The sequence below is a fragment of the Rattus norvegicus genome, chromosome 17, assembly GCF_036323735.1.
Source record: "Rattus norvegicus strain BN/NHsdMcwi chromosome 17, GRCr8, whole genome shotgun sequence".
Taxonomy (NCBI): Eukaryota; Metazoa; Chordata; class Mammalia; order Rodentia; family Muridae; genus Rattus; species Rattus norvegicus.
The window spans coordinates 76695761-76717041 of NC_086035.1; the positions used below are offsets into that span (position 1 = coordinate 76695761).

A 21281-nucleotide genomic window follows, 5' to 3' on the forward strand; every position below is an offset into this window, starting at 1 on the left:
TGGGACTAGAGAGCCACACGAGTGGCAGAACCACGGCAGTGATTTGGGTCAGGCCACCAGGGCATCTCTTGGGGCTCACTTTGGATATAGCTCGTTTCTCCTCACAGTCTACACCCTAACCCCTCAACTTGGTTTCATTCAAGACCAGCTCTGGTCAGGACTAATCTGTTCTTATATTGGGTAATTTGACAGTTCTAGAAGTTTCCTCCTTAGCCACACTAAAGTCTGAAAGCTGATAATGCTAACAGCTCTGTGGAGGGCTTGAAGGATGGTTCGGCAAGAGTATTTGTTGTTCTTCCAGAGGATCTGGGATCATTCCCCACCACACAAGTGACAGTTACTAACCACCTGTAACTGCAGCTCCATCTTGATCTGACCTCCATGGGCACATAAATGCACACACACACACACACTCACACACACTCACACACACACTCACACACACACTCACACACACTCACACACACACTCACACACACTCACACACTCACACTCATACACACATACACTCATACACCCACACACTCTCACACACACTCACATACACTCATACACTCACACACACTCACATACACACACTCACATACACTCACATACTCACATACACTCACACATACATACACCCACTCACATACTCACATACTCATACACACACTCACATATTCTCACACACTCACACACACACTCATACACACATACACTCATACACCCACACACTCTCACACACACATACACTCACACACTCATACACACACTCACATACTCACATACACTCATACACACTCACACTCACACACTCACACACACACACTCATACACACATACACTCATACACCCACACACTCTCACACACACTCACATACACTCATACACTCACACACACTCACATACACACACTCACATACACTCACATACTCACATACACTCACACATACATACACCCACTCACATACTCACATACTCATACACACACTCACATATTCTCACACACTCATACACACATACACTCATACACCCACACACTCTCACACACACATACACTCACACACTCATACACACACTCACATACTCACATACACTCATACACACTCACACTCACACACTCATACACATACTCACATACACTCGCAACTCACACACTCACATACACTCACACACACATACATACACACACTCACATACTCACACACTCATACACACACTCACATACCCTCACACACTCACACACACACTCACACACTCATACACATACTCACATACCCTCACACACTCACACACACACTCACACACTCATACACATACTCACATACACTCGCAACTCACACACTCACATACACTCACACACACATACATACACACACTCACATACTCACACACTCATACACACACTCACATACCCTCACACACTCACACACACACTCACACACTCATACACATACTCACATACCCTCACACACTCACACACACACTCACACACTCATACACATACTCACATACATTCACACACTCACACACACTCATAAACACATACACTCACACACTCATACACATACTCACATACACTCACACACACATACACACATATACACACACACATCACACACACACACACTACAGACACATACAAATTCTTAAAAAAAACGTGAAGATGGGGAAAAGGGAAAGGAGAAGGAATAAATGGAGGCGGGGAAGCCTGGGGGCCAGTGCAGGATGAGGGTTGGGAAGCAGAACACTGGCACCTAATGGCAAACAGAAATGTTCTCAAGAGACCAGCAGCAGGAAGCAGGAAGCAGGAAGCAGGAAGCAGGAAGCAGGAAGCAGGAAGCAGGAAGCAGGAAGCAGGAAGCTGCTCACAGGCTGGCTGGTGCCCTGGAGGGTATTTCTAGGTGGTTCCTTCATTCACTCCCCTTCTTCCTCCTGAGCCTGGCTCTCCAAGTCTCTCCAGCTCCCTTCACAGCGTTGGCTCCATGGGGCCTCTCGAGAGCACCCCCACTCTGTGCTGGGGCTTCTTATCATTCCTTGACCTACTTAATTCTGTGAGTTTCTCTCTCATTCTTGCCTTCATTGCGGCTGCAGAGGCCTGGGCAGGGAGCCAGGTAGAGCTGACAGGTAATCAGCTAGTGGCTACCCAGAGACCTCCAGGCACCCTTCTTGCTCCCAAAATACATAAAATTATATTGCATGACTTATGTGTATAACAATAAATATGGATCACACACAGCATCATCTTCAAACTAAAAGGTTAAGGGGTTTTAGTTTTCATTTTTGACTTGAAAAGAAGTGAACACGGACACACTTCCAAGAGCCTGTTTACAGGGTCGTGTGATACTGCTCCACTTAGGAGTGTGAGCCTGGAAGTCAGTGGCTGGCCTCAGTGAGCTGTCTGTCTCAGAGTCACGGTCATGATCTCAGCCCTGGCTGCACTGTGAGCTTTTAGAAACCCTGCCTCCAGGTGGCACTCCAGCTTTGGGCACAGAACCCCAAGAGACATGAGCTAGACGTTAGCAATCTCCCGCTGCCTAGTTGGTTCAAGGGTGCGATCAGAGCTGAGACTCTGTGGTCCTCACTTGCAGCTGTCCAGTTACCTGAGGAAATTCATAGACACGTAAAAGTAATACGTTTAGGGCTGGAGAAATAGCTCTGGCCATTCTTCCAGAGGACCCAGGTTCAATTCCCAGCACCTACACGATGGCTCCCAACCATCTGTAACTCTAGCCCTGGGACATCAGACACCTTCTTTGAGCCTCTGTGAACACATGGCACAGAGACACAGATTCAGGCAAACATATATAAAATAAATATAAATAAAGTCTTCCAAAAAGACTTTAAAAAGAAACTTAGGCTTGAGATCTTAGATACTTAGCCCTGTAAAAACAAAATAAAAGCTTAAAGAGCGAGCTGGATTGGAGCTCATGTCTCCTTTCCCATCAACCCTTAACGGTGACTAAATTCTCAGAAAGGGGCGGGGTCTCACGAGCCCTCTCCTCGCCTTTATGACAGGACACCAACAGGCCCTATCTTTTAAACTGTGCTAGAATACAAGTAACACACATTGCTCCATCCTGACCACCTTAAAGTGTGTGGTGCGGGGCAGCGAGCACTTCCATGCATCCGCGAACCCAACATCGGCCTCCTTCCCTGGGCCCCTGTAAAACGAAGCCTCTGCCTCCATTAATCAATGACCTCCTATGGCCTCCTTCATAGCTGCCACTCCAGACTTAAGGGACCTCCTGTAAGTGAGGTATAGTGAAATCCCACAGTGTTTGTCGTTTCGTGATTCGTTGATTTCCCTTGGCATCTTCAGGGGTCATCCACACGACAGCCAAGTATTAGAATCTTCTTTTCCTAGGCTAAATGGTAGCCTGTTGTGTGGCTAGGTCACTCTGTGTTTCACGGGTGGCTGCCTCTTGTCCACTGCTGCATGCAGGCGTCCAGAACCACAGTGGCACATAGGAGACACCTCGTGCTAAAGGGATGATTTCAATGAAATAATCTACGTGGAGCACTCTTCCCTTAGAAACACTCGCTGTCACCAGGACCAGGCACTCACATTCGAAATCCACTCGTGCCCGTGAGACCGTGGGACCTGAGAATGCTGAGGCCGCATTTTCCTCGTGTGCACAGACAGTGCTGAGTAGATACCTCTAGTCAGGATTCAACGTCACCCGTGCTTCTGAGCTGTGAGATGCGTGCCCCTAGCTGACCAGAGGCTGTCTGAGGACTCACTTCCAGGAGCCAAGTGGATCTCCCCTGTGACTTTCTAGAGACACGAAGTAGTGAGAACTCCTGGCCTGTTAGCTGGCCTTGGTATCCTTGGCCTAACTTACTTGGGAATGCCCTGCTCTCCTCATAACAGAGTCACTGCTCAGAAGACAAAAGGTAACAGAGGCATCCATCAGGATGACATACACGGCTGAGAAGAAAATGGAGGGGCCGCTGACCCATGACCCTCACACCTCCCACTCTATACCTGCAGAAAGCCTAGGGCTTTAAATGGGCCATTTATCATTGCAGGAACAAGAAGCCACTTGCAATGTCTCTTTGGACAGGTTACAAGAGATTAAGATCTGGTGTCCTAAACATGGGCAGCCAGCTCCCTCACTCTCCTCACTCTTCTCCCCTCCCTCCCTCCCTCCCTCCCTCCCTCCCTCCCTTCCTCCCTCTCTTCCTTCCTTCCTGTGTGTGTACATGTGAAAATCAGAAGAAAACTTCAAGGGGTTACTTCTCACGAATCATCCACCCTGTCGTTCAAAGCAGAGTCTTTAACTGGCTTGGGGCTTGTTACCCGGTTTGGCTGCTGGTCCTGCCTGCTTCCCCAGTCCTGGGATTACAAGTGCATCAGACATGGGTCCTTATACAATAGGTACTTTTCCAACCGAGCCAGTGCACCAGCCCCCAACACCCCACCTTTCTTGTCACATGTTCATGGTGAAAAGCCAGGCCCCAAGATGGCCGCGGTACCAGATGTACTGTATGCTGCAGCACGGAGCCATTCGCAGCTATAGTGAACCCTGGGAGGGCTGTGAGGAACACGGGAAGGAAGGAACCTTTCCACACAAAAGTCAAGAACATTTAACCTCTGAGTGGAGCCTCGAAGCCTGAACATTTGATGGGGGAGGGGGTGCTCCATCTTCTGCTGTCCTATTTGGACAACTTAGCACAGCAGCCTTTGACACAAAGTAATAACGGACAGAAAAGAGCCCCGGCTTCACCACTGGGAAAACACCAGAGCCCCCGTCAGGGGAAATCGGGGCCTGTCCATTAGCAGGTCAGGGAACTTGCCCTGCTATCGAGACACCTGACACAGGTGACACCCTCTGCTTTCACCCTGTCTGGAAGAGGCCGGTGATATGCCCACCCTCCTGCCGCATGGTGTTTTGCAGATGAGCCTAAATTCCACCCTGATTGTAGTGAGCAATAAAAGGCACCGTTACAAGAGGAGCAAATAACGTGGAAACTGGAAACATCAGCCAAGCTCACACATGAAATGAGTCACACAGGGCTTCCTCCACGCGCCCTGTTCTGTGAGGGTTTAAAACCCTCAGGTCCATGTGAGTGCATACGCGTGGGTGCACAACACATCCATCCAGGCAAGTATGCGTGTCCGCAGAGACGTCTTGATGAGCAAACACTTTGACTGAAAATAGAAGTCGGCCGTCAGGATAAGCCGAGACGCTGTGAGATTACACATGTTTAAAAGATGGGTCTGGTAGCTTCCACATCTTCAGTAGGATTTTCCAGTGCTCCACAAAACAGATCGCAGAATGGGTTACAAACACTGGGAAATCTGCAGACCCTGTGGGGAACCACAATATAAAAGCCAGCAACAGAGGCTAGGGGCCACACACAGGGCCAGGGGCCAGGGATAGGAACGGTGTCTTTGCAGGACACTGGTGGGCACTGACTCATATGGTTCAAGGAGTCAGGTCTCCTCGTGGCCTTTCCTTAGCTCTTTCCAGCTCTCTGGGCCAAGAGAGGCCAATCCCAGGTCACTGTGGAGATTGTGACAGGGAGGGAAGGAAGAGAAGGGGCGGGTTAGTGCTTGTCAGCTGTGATTCTAGACACTTCAACACTTTCTCTCCAGCTCCTCCTGGGCATGGCTGAGGCAGACGAGAGGAGACAACCAGAACCTTCCATTCTTCATTATACTCTCTTGTTTGCAAGGAAAGAAGAGGGCGGTGGGAGGGAGGAAGCAGAACATCCATTCATCCAGGCACCGTCTTTACAAACACAGGAATGGTGTAGGGTGATGTCGTTAGGCAGGTGAAGGCAGACAGGTTAGGTCAAGGCCATGATTGGACAGTAAAAAAAATAAGGCAGGGACAAAGCTATTGTAAGGCGGGAGAGAAGGAGAAGGACGACCCAGATCCGGGTGATCTTGAATTTCCAACGTAGCTGGGAGGGATTTCTGTAGGCAAACGTATCTTATCTAGATGGGCGGTTTGTATCGTTGGTTGTGTTTATTGTGTGGTTGTATTGTGGATTGAGAATTTAACATATAAATCTGATCGTTGGGTTACAGTTTGTTGAGTCTTGATTTTACTGTGCAGTTGGGAGTTTATACTTTAACTACCAGGGGGCTGCTGCTGGGAGCGTGGGCAGAGTCTGTGGCAGGGAGCCGTGATAGGCCAGCCCACGCTGGACTCCTAGAGCCCTGGTTTTACCAGTAGCTGGACCCAGAGAGTTCTCGGCTGGCGGAGAGCGGCCAGGAGAGATACTAATCTGAGATGATTAGCTCCAGTTCCAGTGGCCTGCGGGAGCCAGAACTAGCGACTGCCAGGGTCCGCATGGGAACCGGTTCCAACCGATTTTTGTTTTTACCACAACAGGAATGCGTTCATCTCTTAAGATTGGTTACAACACTGTGCCGACTCCCCTTGGAACTCACTTTCCTTCACTCACTGCATTATGAAGAAGGGTTTGGGAGGGGCTGGGTGGAGCAACACTTGCTTGCCTTGCACATGCAAAGCCCAGTTCCATATCCCTGGCGCCAGAAGGAAACTCCTCACACGCTAGGCACACGAAGAAAACAGAGCACGAAGATGTTTTCCGAGGCATCGAACGGACTTCCTTATTGAAGAAGCACACAGCTTTATTGAGGTATAACTCATGGCTTTTATTTCTGTGTGTGGTATGTGTGCGATCCACACACGTGATTGTGCGTGTGCACGTGTGTACCCATAAATGCATGCGTGCTGAGCAGAGCAGGACATCACATGTCTTTTCTATTTCTCTCATCCTTATTGATTCAATACCGGCGTTCTCACTAGATATGAGGCTCTGGACTGGGCTAGGCTAGCACTCTGGAGGTTTCGCTGTCTCTGGTCCCAAGGGCTGGGTTTAGAGCCACACAAAGCTACCACCAGCTAAGTCTCCAAAAGCAAGTGCTTAACATGTGGATGACTACAAACACGTTTGCTTTATTAGTGACCTTGCCAAATCCAAGGTAACAGACACCATCTCCAACACCTCAAAACTCCCGTGTACCCTTTGTGAGTTTATTGTTTCATTTGTGTGTTTGCAATTTTGTTGTTGTTGTTGTTTTTTGGTTTTTTGTTTTCCTTCTTTGGTGACAGCAACTCATTTTTTTTAAGATTTATTTATTATGCATACAGTGTTCTGGCCCGCATGTATGCCTGCAGATCCCACCAGATGGTTGTGAGCCACCATGTGGTTGCTGGGATTTGAACTCAGGACCTCTGGAAGAGCCGTGAGTGCTCCTAACCACTGAGCCATCTCTCCAGCCAGGCAACTCTTGAGGTAAGATCTACCCTCTTCATTTCTGTTACTCTTGAGAAGGGATCTCATTACATAGCTCAGGCTGACCCGGAAGGCCAAAATGTCTTGCTTCGACCTCCCCAAGTCTTGGGATTCCAGTCATGTGACAGTACGTCTGGCTTCCTCTTAGTTACCACGCTACTAGCCGGTACTTTGTCGCACAGGAAACTCTAGACGTTCTTCAGCTATGCAACTGAAATTCAGGCTAACTGAGGGGTAAGCCCTGCGTCTCGCCCTCAGCCCCAGACAACCACCATTCTATTCTGCACGTCTTTGGTTTTTTTAAATACTTTGGGCAGCAAGGCAGGATCTATCCCTCTGTGGCTGGCGTATCTCACTTGGCCTCTTGACTTCCAGGTTGACAAAAACGTGCAGGCTTCCTGTCTCTTCAAGGGTTAACTGGCTCCGCTGTGTGTGTGTTCTGCCCTGCCTTTACCTAGTGCAGTCATGGGAGAACAAATATCCCTTCAGGAAGGTAAGTTTAAACCACACGGTGGTCCACACCCTTAATCCCAGCGTCTGGAAGGCAGAGACAGATGGATCTCTGAGTCTTAGATCAGGTTGGTCTACAGAATGAGTTTCAGGACAGCCAGGGCTACACAGAGAAACCCTGTCCCCAAAAAACAAAAACAAACAAAAACCCCAATTTATTTTATCTTATTCTCTCTAGAAGCGCGCACGCATACACACACACACACACACACACACACACACACACACACACACACACACGGACTGAGGTTGTGGGATCATACAGTGGCTTTGTGGGGTGTTTTTATTTTGCTTTTCAGTCTCTATGCTGTTTTCCACAGTGGCCACACCACCTTACATTCCCACTGACAAGTGTTCCTGTCCATCTGCAGCCACACTTGCTACAGTTAGCATTTTCACAATGGCCACCCTAACACGGTACTAAAAGTCCTAGGCAGTGCTGTTGTATAAGCCAGAGAAAACAAAGACATCCACACTGGAAGAATTAAATCTCTATCCGTGCACAGGCAGTGTAGCCAACATCTAGAAAATCCTAAAGGCCCCATCAAAGCATCACTACAGCTAATAATAATAATAATAATAATAATAATAATAATAATAATGCAAACAAATTCAGAAAAACATTAGGATGCACTGTCAACAGACAACAGACAACATAACAACATACAACATACAAAAAAATAAATGGGGTCTCACACATCAGCCACAAACCGTCCCGAAGGGAAATGAAGATAACCCAGCATACGGCAGCATCAAAAAGAATACGAAACGCAAGGTGATATTTTCAAGTTCTTATCTGCAAATCCTATCTACAGGATCATCGCAATCTTCATTAAAAAAAAAAAAACCAACCAAACAAACAAACAATGTTAACAGAAACAGAATAAATAAGTCCGTATTTCACATGGGGCCCAAAGGAGTTGGGGAAATCTAGAGAAAGAACACCAAAGCTAGAAGCCATCACTCTTCCTGATTTCAAGATATGCTAAGATCTACCGTAAGCAAAGCAGCTTTCATTACCAGTATGGCGGTGCCTGCCACTCATCCCAGAATTTAGAAAAGCTGAGGCAGGAGGATGACTTGAAGGCCACCCTGGGCTACATAGTGATGCTCTGTTTCAAACCAGCACCAGCCAGTATGGGCCTGGAATAAAAACATATCCAGAAAGCTGTTGAGATGACCCAGTGGGTAAGGCCAGCCAACGAATCCCTTAACATACACGGTAAAGGAGAAACGATTCCTGCCAGTTGTCCACGGACATCCACATGCTCACAGAAGTGCACGCACTATAGATAGATAGATAGATAGATAGATAGATAGATAGATAGATAGATAGATAGATAGACAGACAGACACAGATAGAAAGATATAGATAGATGATAGAGATAGATAGATGATAGAGATAGATAGATGATAGATGGTTGGTAGATGATAGACAAACAGACAAATGCAAACTTGAAAAATCATTTGCAAAAGATAATGGAATGGAAGACTGATCCACGAAATAGATTCACAGAACTGGTCAACTGGTCTCTGACGGGTCGCCAGGAAACAGCCACTGAGACAACGGTCTCTTGAACAACTGGTCTTAAGAAAACTGTACAGTCAAGTGAAGAAGGGTGAAACTGAATCCCAATTTTATGCCATTCCTCCCAAAATTAAATCAACAATGGATAAAAGATCTAAACTACAGGGCTGGAGCGATGGCTCAGTGGTTAAGAGCACTGACTGCTCTTCCAGAGGTCCCGAGTTCAAATCCCAGCAACCACATGGTGGCTCACAACCATCTGTAATGGGATCCGATGCCCTCTTCTGGTGTGTCTGAGGACAGTGACAGTGTACTCATGTACATTAAATAAAATCTTAATAAAAGATCTAAACTATAAAATGAAAACTCCTGAGAGAAATGACAGGGAAGAAACGCATCAACTTTGCAATGATTTGCAGTGAACAAAGAGAAGCTGGACCAAATGTTGCCCACCTCGGGGAGAACAGCCGGCAGTGAGAGCGGCCTGTGGAGTGTGAGAAGACATTTGCAGCCCACCTAAACTATCAGGAGTGACACTCCGAATTATACGACACCCCTTCAACACAACTGCAAACAGTAGCAACAAACATTGCAAAAGCACCAAATAATCCTGCTCAGATGTGTCACGAAGGACTTGAACCTCTCTGTGGGCAGCATGTGGACGACACACATGCCAGTGACAAGGTGGCATGCAAACAACATACACACCTCTAACCCCTGAGGAAACGCCAATCAAGTGGTTTTTCTAAAGCATAATCCTTAATAACCTCGCATCTCTTGCCCTTGTGGGGAAATACCACAGTTTTTAGCCTGGTTTTCAGTTATCAATTCATCATCTAACATACCTCAGGACCTCCTCTGTGAGAGCTTGGAGGTCTCTCATGAACCAGACCCCGTTGCCATAAGTGTAATGCTCAGGTCTGCCAATAGAGGGCAGGAGAGAGACACTGTCTATTTTACTGTGTGGGCTACTTGTACGCTGCTCCTGCTGCCCTGAGAAGCAATGCCTTGACCTCTCTGTGCACCTTGTTCAACCCTGTACTGGAAGGCGGCGGCGGCGGCAGCTGCTGCTGCTGCTGCTGCTGCTGCTGCTGCTGCTGCTGCTGCTGCTGCTGCTGCTGCTGCTGCCCAGTGACATGGGCCAGTTCTGGCCAAGGCCACCCTGCGCGGTTTGTGCTGTCCAGTGTCTTACAACCTTGCCTTCCTGGATGAGAGGTGACCCCCTAGCTATGATTTGGAGATTGAATACAGTCAATGGGCTCATGGTTGAATATTTGCTGTCCTCCTTATAGGGGTGGGGTCTAGTTGGAGCAAGTAAGTGCCCTGGGGGATGCTTGCAATGTCATGGTCCCACTTGCATTCCCTCTGCTTCCTGGCCTCCATGGTGTGCTGTATCCTGCTTCACCAAACCCTCCCCACTGTGGTAGACTGACACTTCTGAAGCCTTGGGTGAAATAAATCTTTCTCCCCTTGTTTGCTGGTTTGCCATCACTGATCCCCTCTAAACTCACCCTGCATATTCTCTCAGCCCTTGGGAGGCCACCAGGATACCGTACTACCTCCTCTTGCTGCTCAATGATTCTTTATACATGTCTGCCCCTTGCTCAAGTCGTTTTCTGCCTCCTGACTGAGCCCACACACACATTCCAGCAAGGATTCTGTTTCAGGCATTGTTCTTAAAGTGAATTTGATGTCGGACATTTAAAAATAAACCCAGAATAAAGTGTGTGTTTATTCAAACGGCTGTTAGAGCTGGGAAGCTCTACTTAGGGGCTCTGGTCACTGAGGATCTTTGCTGACAGAGATGAGAGATAACTCAGGGGACATGCAGTCCTGTAGCAGGTACCACTGTGGTCCCTGCCTGGCAGGCTGGATTGAGAGAGGACAGTTGAGAGCTCAAGGTGACAGTAGACAAGAATTCCTGATGCAAGTCAGACCAGCACTGTGCATGCCTCCTGACACCTCGTTAGGGTCAGCCGGAAATGTCACTGTTCCCTCTAAGCATGGGGGCTGAGACTTCATCACAGGAGATGGTTGAAGTCTCACGTTGTAACAAAGAGAAGCCCACAGATTCAGAGAAGGGAAGATGAAGGTGCCAGAACTCAGAGAGCTCGCGACGGACAGTTAATGAGGTCAGAATATTGAATCTGGAGGGCTCATTGATTCTGTTAAGAGAAAGGGGCCCTTCAAAAACAATGGAAAGAGACAAACAGACAAGTCAGCCCGTGTCTGTGAAGGACAGACATCCTCTGTCCTGTTATCAAGGGATAGTTATATTAGCCGACTCTTTTCAACATAGATTGCAAAACGAGTAACCCAGCAGGAAGCTCTCAGGCTGCTGGGTGATTCTGTGTCTTACCTTCGTAAATCAGAAACAATGAAGTCACATTGGACATGGGAGTCTCCACCTACTGGGGCTTCCTGCCAGAGGCATCTTGTTTAGCACGTGAGGCTGGAGAAAGAAACAAACACTTACAATTAATAGGAGAATGAATGGTGGAGGGCCAGAGAGCAGAGGACACAGCCTCCCCAATTCATTATCCGAGGCCATTCCACTGTCTCCAACACTGCAGGTTCCTCTGTGTGAAAGTTAGAGACCTCTAACGTTCTCTGCTCATAGACATAACAGAAGGTCTTATTCCCTAACCAGCACAGAACGGGGTAGGAGCAGGATTCTGAGGCTAGAAATAAGACATAGAGGTACAGTCTGGGTCTTCTGACGACAAGAGCCAGGTCCTATTTTGTGCTGTTCCCTTTGTCTCTGGAATTGCTTTGCCGCTCTTCCTTCGGGTTCACATAGGCTCTCCACCTGTGCGCGTGTGCATGCACGTGTGTGTCTGTTTGTGTCCTCTTTTTAAAAGGACATATAACAGCCCCCTCCACTATTAAGGCTTCATGTTAACTTGTGACGTCTGGAAAGAATCTCTCTCTAAACAGCCATACAACAAGCTTCTGTGTTTCAGACACCAGCATACAAGTTTGAGGTAATACAAGCAAGTCATTAAATAGGGAGGTAACAGTGGCATCACTGAGAGTTGTGACAGGTGCTACGGGACACACACACACACACACACACACACACACACACACACACACACACACTTGCAAGATCCCCAAAACTGAATCAGCCAATCTCTCAGTCTTAGATTTCCAGCCTCCTACCACTAAGAGAAACAAGTGCTCAATGCTCAAGCCCCTCAGACTTGGCTACAGCAGCCCGAGCAGGCTTAGACAGAAGAGACCCAAATTCCCAAGAAAGGAGGCTGCTGGCTATGCTGCCGCCACTCTCACCAGAAGAGAATCACCAGGCGTAAATTAGGGAGACAGCAGAGCAGGGGCACCGGGGAGGAGAGAGAAAGTGCCCTCGGGAGGTCCACTTTGCACACTGCACAAGAGACCCCAGGGGAGCCCGGAGAAGCCTTTGCACCTTCTCCCAGCTCTGTCGTGGATTTGTAATTGGCCGCCAGAATGTCCCTGCTGCCTGTGACGGGTCAAGCCAGTGCACCTTCCCAGCTGCTGCAGAATTACACACCCTGGCCTGGTGCAAAATGCTATTGCCACGGAATGGTCACACCTCCCTCTCCCCTGTGGGCATGCGGATGGTGGCAGGGCGGAAGCAGGCAGGAGTCTGCTTCCCAGCTTTGGGGGCCATGTGTTCCATTAAGCCAGGATGTCTAATAAGTACTTCCACATGTATCTGCTCTTTAAATTAAACGTGTTTACGGCCGTGCCGATGACAGAGCTCACTTGATAACGCACATGCCCAATAGTAACGTTCAGTGTAGGAGACGGAAATAAAACGTGGCAAAGGGCAAATGCAGGCTTCCCATTCCGGGAGCTATCCCGTTCCCCCAGAGGCACACGCTCTCTGCTTTGGAGATTTCTAATCTCCAAGACATACTGATCCTACAACAAACTCTGAGTTAATTAAGCTGCTTAGCATGCTCCTGGGTGTCCTTGTGCTTCACAAAAGGCCACCTTCTCACCTTGTTTTTAAAGGGACTGGGTCAGAGCAAGCCTGGGGAATTAGAAAGGTAGTGAGAAAGGTCCCTAAAATTTGGCCTTTAGAAGCCTCTCCTAACATAAGAAAGAGTTGTTTTAAAACTCGCCCCCATGGGCTTTGTGAAGACTGGGCCAATGGAGTTTAAAGAGTGATTAGCACAAAATGGAAGCCAGATAAATGACGGGGCAGTCTGTTATTATAGCTACCAGTGATCTGGACTGTGGGACGCTCGTTTAGAAAGGCCAACCTAGAGAGGGGGTAGCACTCCAGTGAATGCCCTTATGCCCTCTGGGCCGAGTGGTAGGCTTCCGAGATACAGAAAATGCCTCATTTCTGGACAGTAAATACTACGAGGAAGTACATCCCAGGCACAGACAGTGAAATGTACCTCACCATGGCTTCTCCTCTTCCTTTAATCAACGGAAGCCTTTACTAAGGACAGCTAGGTCCCTAGGGACCCCATGGAGACAAGCAATGTTATTGGAGTTGAAGTCATTCTAATGAGGCGCGCTTGAGCCTGTATGTGAATCCTGCCACTAGGGGGCGCAGTGCAGACCAGCATTTGCAAGAAGCAAGCGCTGAGCCGAGGTCTAGTGACCTACTTTCATCTACCTCCGCCATAAAACTGTAAAACCTGGCTGAGTCCTCGACTCCCTCCCTCAGCTGTTTTCTACTTTAAGATGACAACGGTGGCCCGCTGTCCTCACAGGTGTTTGTGAGCTTCGGGTAAAGCAAGGCTTGCTGTGAAATTCAGAGCTGCTTACAGGGCAAGGTTTAAGCAAGGGATTGTGGTACGTGTGGCCTTGTAAACCGGCATTCAAGAGGCTGAGGCACGAGGGTACTGAGTTTGAGACCAGCCTGTCTCCAGGAAAAGAGAGGAGGCGGGGCAAACTCTACAGTTGCTATGGCAGCAAATTAGCTTCGCAATCACTGGGGAGAGAGTTCTGAGAATTCTTTGCCCTTGAGTGGCATGTTCCAAATTTTGAGCCAATGGGAAAACAATAACAATCCCAAGCAAGACAATAAAGAAAATCTCCTTGGTGATGTGAACCAGCCGGCTTGTCTCCTGGTGTCTCTCAGTCAGACCCATTTTGGGAGGAAAGCATTCAGTGGGTGGGCTGTTGAGGAGGTTACGTCCAATTCCTTTGTTGGACTCCAAGTACCATAGACCAGAGAACAGTGGAGTCCATGAGTAAAGGTTGCTGATTACTCCACAGGAAGCCATTGCTGCCCAGGAAGCCATAAGGTCACCAGGAAGTGGCACTAGGCAGAGAGACTGTCACATGAGAGCCACTGTTGCTGCCTTGGGTTCAGCCTCCCTCACATGCCCTGCTGGGTCCCAGGAAGACTCTGGATCTTCAGTGAGCCTTCATTTCCTCCACTGTGAAATAAGGCCCCTTACACAACACCCCAGCACCCGAGGAGTGGTAAACACAGACGTCAAACTCACAGGACAGCAAACTGCTCAGTAGATACAGTGCTTTACCAAAACTCAAATGCAGGGTTCCACCATTGGGCACCTAAAGGGTTGGCTTAGGCCAGTCTGGGTAAGAAAGGCCTTAAAGGAATCCAGTCTTGGGCAAGCCCACACTTCTTACCTTCGGAGTTCAGGTAGGTTTGCTTGGAGAGTCATAGAGAGAAATCCCCATCAGGTCGGAAGGAACGACTCCCAAGTGCTGTGAGACTTCATTTACAATGAGGTCTGCTCACCAGAGCTCAATTCCAGGTCTTCAGGGGGGTGGGGAAAACCCAGCCAACCACCTGCACCAGCGCATACCTGCACCTGAGGAGCCCTTATGATGTTTGCAGCACCCCACCCCCACCCCACCCCTGTCCCTGCAAAGAGTCCCCGCCCCTTAGTGTCATGTGACCACAGTCTTGCTCAGCCAGAGCTCTGGCATTTTCCCCAGGACATTGTCTGATGGTCAAGAAAACGATATAAACCAATTATAATACACCTACAAGGAGAACAAGAACACACACACACACACAAATACGCTTGCCGCACGTGCGCGGGCGCCCCATGCCCCCGAGTACAATTCTTTTAAAAAAGAACTTGAGTATAACATGAATAGTGAAATTATCGGACCTTAAATTGTGAAAGTAACTCTAATGTGAAGTGCTCTAAGAAGTAAAGTGGGCTGCGCAGACAAGCAACAAAGGGTCACAGGAGTGTATGTGTGTGTATGGGTGGGAGTTCTAAGCACCAAAAGATCACGTGAGGGGGGATTCGAAGAGAACCATGTGGAAATGACTCTGTGAAACTCATCTTCAAAACTGAGGAGAAACACTTCACCAGATATACAAAGGTGGAGAGGAATTTGTTGATAGGCCCTTGCAAGAAACTCCAAAAGAAGAAACTGCCCGAAGGAAGGAAACTTCCATATGCCAGAAAGTGAGATCTCCACGGAGGGAGGGAGAATGCAAGAGAAGAAGCGGATGAGGATAATAACTTCATATTTTTTATTAACTGATCTAATGTTAAAATTAATTAATTAATTAATTAATGCTGTTCTTGTGCTGTACTCACAGTAACCAGCAAGGTATCGAAGTGTTATTTGAGAGTGTCTGTGGATTGATGGAAAGTCTGGGGCAAGCACTTCAAAACAAGGAAAGACCGGTAGGAAGGAGAGATAGACTAAAGGAGCAGAGAAAATGGAGTCAGAGAGGATGCTCAGTCCAGGCTGGGCACAGGGTAGAGCTCCTTTGTAAGTATGCAGGAGACCCTGGTTTGATCTCTTGCAGGAAGGGGAGGGGAGGGGAGGGGAGAGGGGAGGAGAGGAGAGGGGAGGAGAGGGGAGGGGAGGGGAGAAGAAGGGAGAGAGGAGAGGGGCAGGAGGAGTAGTTAAGATCATAAGAAACAGCAAAGGTAGGGGAGAATCAGGCACAAAGACCAAAAGGGCCACACAGTAAATATCTAAACAAAGATCGTCAGAATGGATCAAAAAGGAGACCAGCTGTAGGTTATTTAAAAGAAACCCAAGCTAAATATAAAATGCACATTGTTAAAAATAAATGGGTGGGATTTGTCATGTAGATGCTAATTTTAAAAAGCTAGAATAGCTCTCTGATATATCTGACTTTAGAGGAAGGAAGGGAAGTGTTCACGAATGAGGAGGGGTAGGTATTGCATAGTACCAAAGGGGTCACTTCTCCAAGAAGATACAACAGCCCTAAGGTACTAGCACCCAATACGGAGCCACGATGTATATGAGAGAGAGAGTGCAAGGAAAGACACACGAGTCCATCACTATTGTCTAAGACTTGCCACACCCCTCCCAAAAAACTGTCTCAAGAAATGGGCTCACTGTGGCTGGAGAGATGTCTTTAGTCCCAGCACCTACATGGCAGCTCACGACTGTCTGTAACTCCAAGATCTGACACCCTCACCCAGACATACATGCAGGCAGAACACCAGTGCACATACAATAAACAATATAAAAATAAATTGAAAAACCCAGCAACAACAACAACAATGAAAGATCATTTTAAAAGAAGAAATGGACTCAGAAGTTAGCATAAGACCAGTAAGGGTGCAGTCGAACTAGGGGCACAGCTCTTTTTAAAAGTTGCAAAGACATAGCTGAGACAACTATACCACCATAAACTGGGCATGAGTGACGTCTGTACCACTTCATCCAATACCAGCAGGAGGCAACTTCTTCCCACACTGACACGGAACCGATCATAGTCTAGGTCATACAACAGCACACCTATAAATAAATAAAAAGTAGAAACCAGGTGTAACTAACGTTTTCAAAGCCTACTTTTAGTGATGGTTCTTAAACGCTTTGACCTCCCTTCTAGCCCACCACCCACCAGAGGTAATGGGAAAGAAAGGGTATGCGGGAAGTGGACCCATTTAGAAAGGTTCTTTGGAGCAGCTCCCATCTGTGTTGCCAGGAAACCAGCAGTTCAGTTTACAAGTCAGCAGTAGCAGCTCGATCCACTCGAAAACATTTTACCGATCGATACACCAGCGGTCTGGTGCAGTAGAATCGGGTCAGCAGCAGCAGTGGCACGACCGACCTAGCAGGAGCAGCCAGGCTTCAGTCCAATCGGCACAAGTCAACAGGAAGACCACGGCCAACCGGGACACCTGGAAGAGTTCTCCGCTGAGCCTCTCTCATCAGAGAGAAGATCAGTGAAGATGGGATACCAACAAGCATTGCACAGCTAGGTCTAGCAGCAAGCCCAGCCAAGCCTTTGTCATTGTCTTTGAGTCCTTTTTATAACCTCCAAACATCAAATGTCCTTCACGGGTCTTGTCTCACCGAGCACCCACCTAAAATACCAGCCTCGGCAGGTGTGTCTGTCTCAGCCGACATCACTTGCCAGTCAGCCAGAGCCCAAAGAAACAGCAAGAAGCTGCAGCACACCACCAGATTTTTATTATTATTATTTTTTTGGTGTGTTTCTCTCTATGGAATCCCAACAAATGCAACTCAACTACACGATGTAAGGCGAACCAATACATGCATCCTTTGGTGAAGAATCCTTCCTCACATGTCCTTTCACATGCTTGTTTTAGTAGGACATCACTTCACCTGTGTCTGCTTCAGTGAAATGTTCCTTCATGAGTCTGCTTTAGCAAAACACCATCCAACACAACTGACTTTCCAAAAAACCATTAAGATCCCACCTCAACCTGGGGTGGGGAGGCGACTCAGTGAGTAAGAGCTCTGGCTGTGGAAGCATATGGGGCTTTAGTTCTCTAGCACCCACCTAAAATACCAGGTCCAGCCATGTAAACCTGCAGCCCCAGCAATGGGTTGGGAGAAGTAGGGGAGATAGGAGAATCCTTGGGGCTTGCTGGCCAGCCAGCTTAGCAGAAAAATGGTGAGCCCCTGACTTAAGGAGAGACCCGTATCACAGGAATAAGGCAGAGAAGGCTAAAACAAGACATCTGATGCCCTCCACATGTATATGCAGGGCATATGCATGTGTGCAGATACACACACATGAATATAACACACACACACACACACACACACACACACACACACACACACACACACCAGAGTAGAAATCATGCAATATTTGCTCTGATCAGATCACAACAGAAATATATTACAAGGCAAGATCAGAAAGATAGCTGAAAAATTCTAAAATACTTAGAGACTACACAAGATATACTTCATGCTTCATACTCCGTGGGCCAAGAGGAGGGGGAAAAAACCCCAAGAAAATTAAAATAGACTTTGATCTACATAAAAAAAGAAGCATATCAAAATGTGTATGGAATAGTGAAGTCATTCCTCGGAGGGAAATCCGGGATGCTATAAAGATGGTTATACCTCATCACAGACTTGTCTAAGCCCATGGGGTATACAGCACCCAAAGTGAGCTGGACTATAACTCTGGACTCTTGAGTGATCATGGATGGGAATACCTCTTTGGTGAATGTGTACAGCGGGTAAGCCAGGCATGTGGAGGGCAGAGGTGCATGGGAATGGATTCTCTGTGCTCTCCTCTCAGGTTCGCATAACCTTTTCTGATGCTATTTATTTCCAACGCTATTAAGAAACTTTCAACTTTTTTTTAAAGGGTCCCTTTGATGTGTGTATGAACTAGCCCACAAAGGGCTCTTGTGCCGACGCGGTGATCTACGCAATTCTGTAAACATTGCTTTGGAAGGTCTGGAACTGTCATCAGGTGGACCTAACTGGAGGAAGTAAGTTACTGGGGACTGGGTGGCGGGGGCGGGCAAATCCTAGAGAATAGCTTGTCCCTGTCACAAAGGGTCTCACGATGGGACCCTCTGAAACCCAAATAGTTCTTTCTTCCGTAAGTCATGCGTGTCAGATTTTCAATCCCTAGCACACTGAGAGGAACCAACATAGTCACTTTTCTAAGGTCACACAGACAAAACTACAATGATTTTTCTTTTTAATAAACCTTTTGAATGTTTTACATATGGGCTCGCTCCACAAACCCGACCGAAGTTGATTCCCAGATCTCGTGGTGGAAGGTGAGAATGCTCTCTGGAAGGTCGCTCTCTCATCTCCACATGCGTGTCATGGCGCCCATACCTGTACTCATCCACATAGAGCATATGCTCACACACGGACCTAACACTCTCACACACACGCGCCAACAAAAATATTTTCTCAAGTTATTAAAAAGTGTGGTGTGGTGTGTCTGTGTGCTCATGTGGGCGTGTGCACGTGCGGTACGTGGTGAGGGTGGAGGTGACATCATCCACCTGTCTCTCTCCATGGCTTTCGATTGTATGTTCTGAGGGACAGGCTCTCTCCAAACCTGGGGCTCAGCAATGCAGGTGTCTAGCTGGCCAGTAAGCTCTATAAACTAGACCCCCACCCTGCCCCCATCCCTAATTTCCACCCTCACCCCACCCCACCTCACATCTATGCTTACGAGCATCCACTGCCAGACCTGACTTTGACATGGTGATGGGATCTGAATTCAGCTCTTCACCAACTGAGCCATGTCCCCAGTCCCTAAACAATACCCCTTTTGAAAAGCAGAAGGGTTGAAACCCATTTAAACACCTTATAAATACCCCTGTACCTGGCTTAAATCATTTTTAACACACAGCCAGTCTTGTTCACCTGTGCCATCTGCTTCACTTTGCACCCATAATTATTCCGGTTCTTATTTCATTTCATCTGTTTTAATCTGTAACTCTCAATGATAGACTCCTTTTTGGGAAAAAAAAAATCGAACCGTGCTATTATCAGACCTCAAAACAGTTTAATTCATGACAAGGTGCAGAGGCCTATATTCTGTGTCTAATTAAAAGTTATTAACGGGGTGGATGGGTAGCTCATAGTAAAGTGCTTGTCATGCAAGCAATGAGGCCTGAGTTTGAACCCAGCACCGACCAAAAATCCAGGCCTAGTGTCACATGTTTGTAACCCCAATGCTAGAGAGCCAGAAACTAGAAGATGGTCAGTGGGCCCAGCTTAATCTGTGAACCCCAGGTCCCAGTGAGAGGCCCTGTGTCAGAAACAAAGTGAAGCCAGGGATTGTGTGGCATACACCTTTAATCCTGCTTGAGAGGCAGAGGCAGGCAGATCTCTGTGAGTTCCAGGCCAAACAGGGTTACATAGTAAGACCCGGTCTAAAAGAACCATGAGTATCGCTCCTAAATAATGATACCCCAGGGTTGACCTCTTTCCACGCACACATGGGCAGCCTCCCCACCCCTAGCTAGAGACCTGCACCTCCACTCATGAGAATGTATGCACAATTAACAGTAAAGGTTAGAAACCAAGGCTGTGGGTCCTTGATCAGAATGTGGCCATATTTCTAGTTACACACTTCCACTTTGACACTGTCTCGAACTTCCAATGTTGAATTCTTTGTTTCTCGGAGTTCCGCAAGGGACTGTGACATCCGGGGACAAGTGTGTCTCTGTCTTTCTAGGGCCACGTTTTTTCTCAGCACAAGGAGCCTTGCCCTTACCTATGTAGGTCCGAGCTGAACACACCCATGGCTGGCTCCCTTCGCCCCCAAGAAAAGATATGGGCCTGGAAGCGTCTGACAGGGAAGCCCACAGTCGCACTGTGTAAGAAGAACGGGTTCACTCTACATCCATGGCCAGGAGGAGTCCCCATCTCACAGGGAAAGGTAGTATTAACAGTAGGTGTGAACAGTCTGTTCTTATGAGTGGCTCGGGCAGGGAGACATAGCCTCTGTCATCCTGTGCCCTGCACCCCTGCAGTTTGGAAGTTAACACTGCACGTTATAAATGTAAGCAAACACACACACACACACACACACACACACACACACACACACACGTCAAAAGTCATTCGTACACTTGATGTGTCACAGAAGGTGATCGGGTGGGGGGATGGACAGGACACATTGTGCCATAACCCCTGAAGAAAGAAGGGTGTAGAGGAGCCCGCAGCCACAATGGATCCAACGGGTAGAAAGCAAACACAGGAAAGCAATTTCCTGTTGATTTGAGGTGATTCTGTCAAAGGAAACTAGCAGGACTCGAGCCACATT

At 47.8% G+C, this 21281-nt stretch overlaps 2 long non-coding RNA genes across 2 annotated transcripts; one reads left to right on the forward strand and one right to left on the reverse strand.

Moving 5' to 3' along the window:
• The first annotated feature begins 7574 nt into the window (after nucleotides 1-7574).
• On the forward strand, nucleotides 7575-21017 carry LOC134482604 (uncharacterized). Its single transcript, XR_010058986.1, has 3 exons — nucleotides 7575-7753; nucleotides 18849-18975; nucleotides 20691-21017. It is a non-coding gene; the product is annotated as an uncharacterized LOC134482604 (long non-coding RNA).
• On the reverse strand, nucleotides 9464-15093 carry LOC134482603 (uncharacterized). Its single transcript, XR_010058985.1, has 2 exons — nucleotides 14900-15093; nucleotides 9464-11750 (listed from the first exon to the last, which is right to left on the reverse strand). It is a non-coding gene; the product is annotated as an uncharacterized LOC134482603 (long non-coding RNA).
• Nucleotides 21018-21281: the final 264 nt, after the last annotated feature.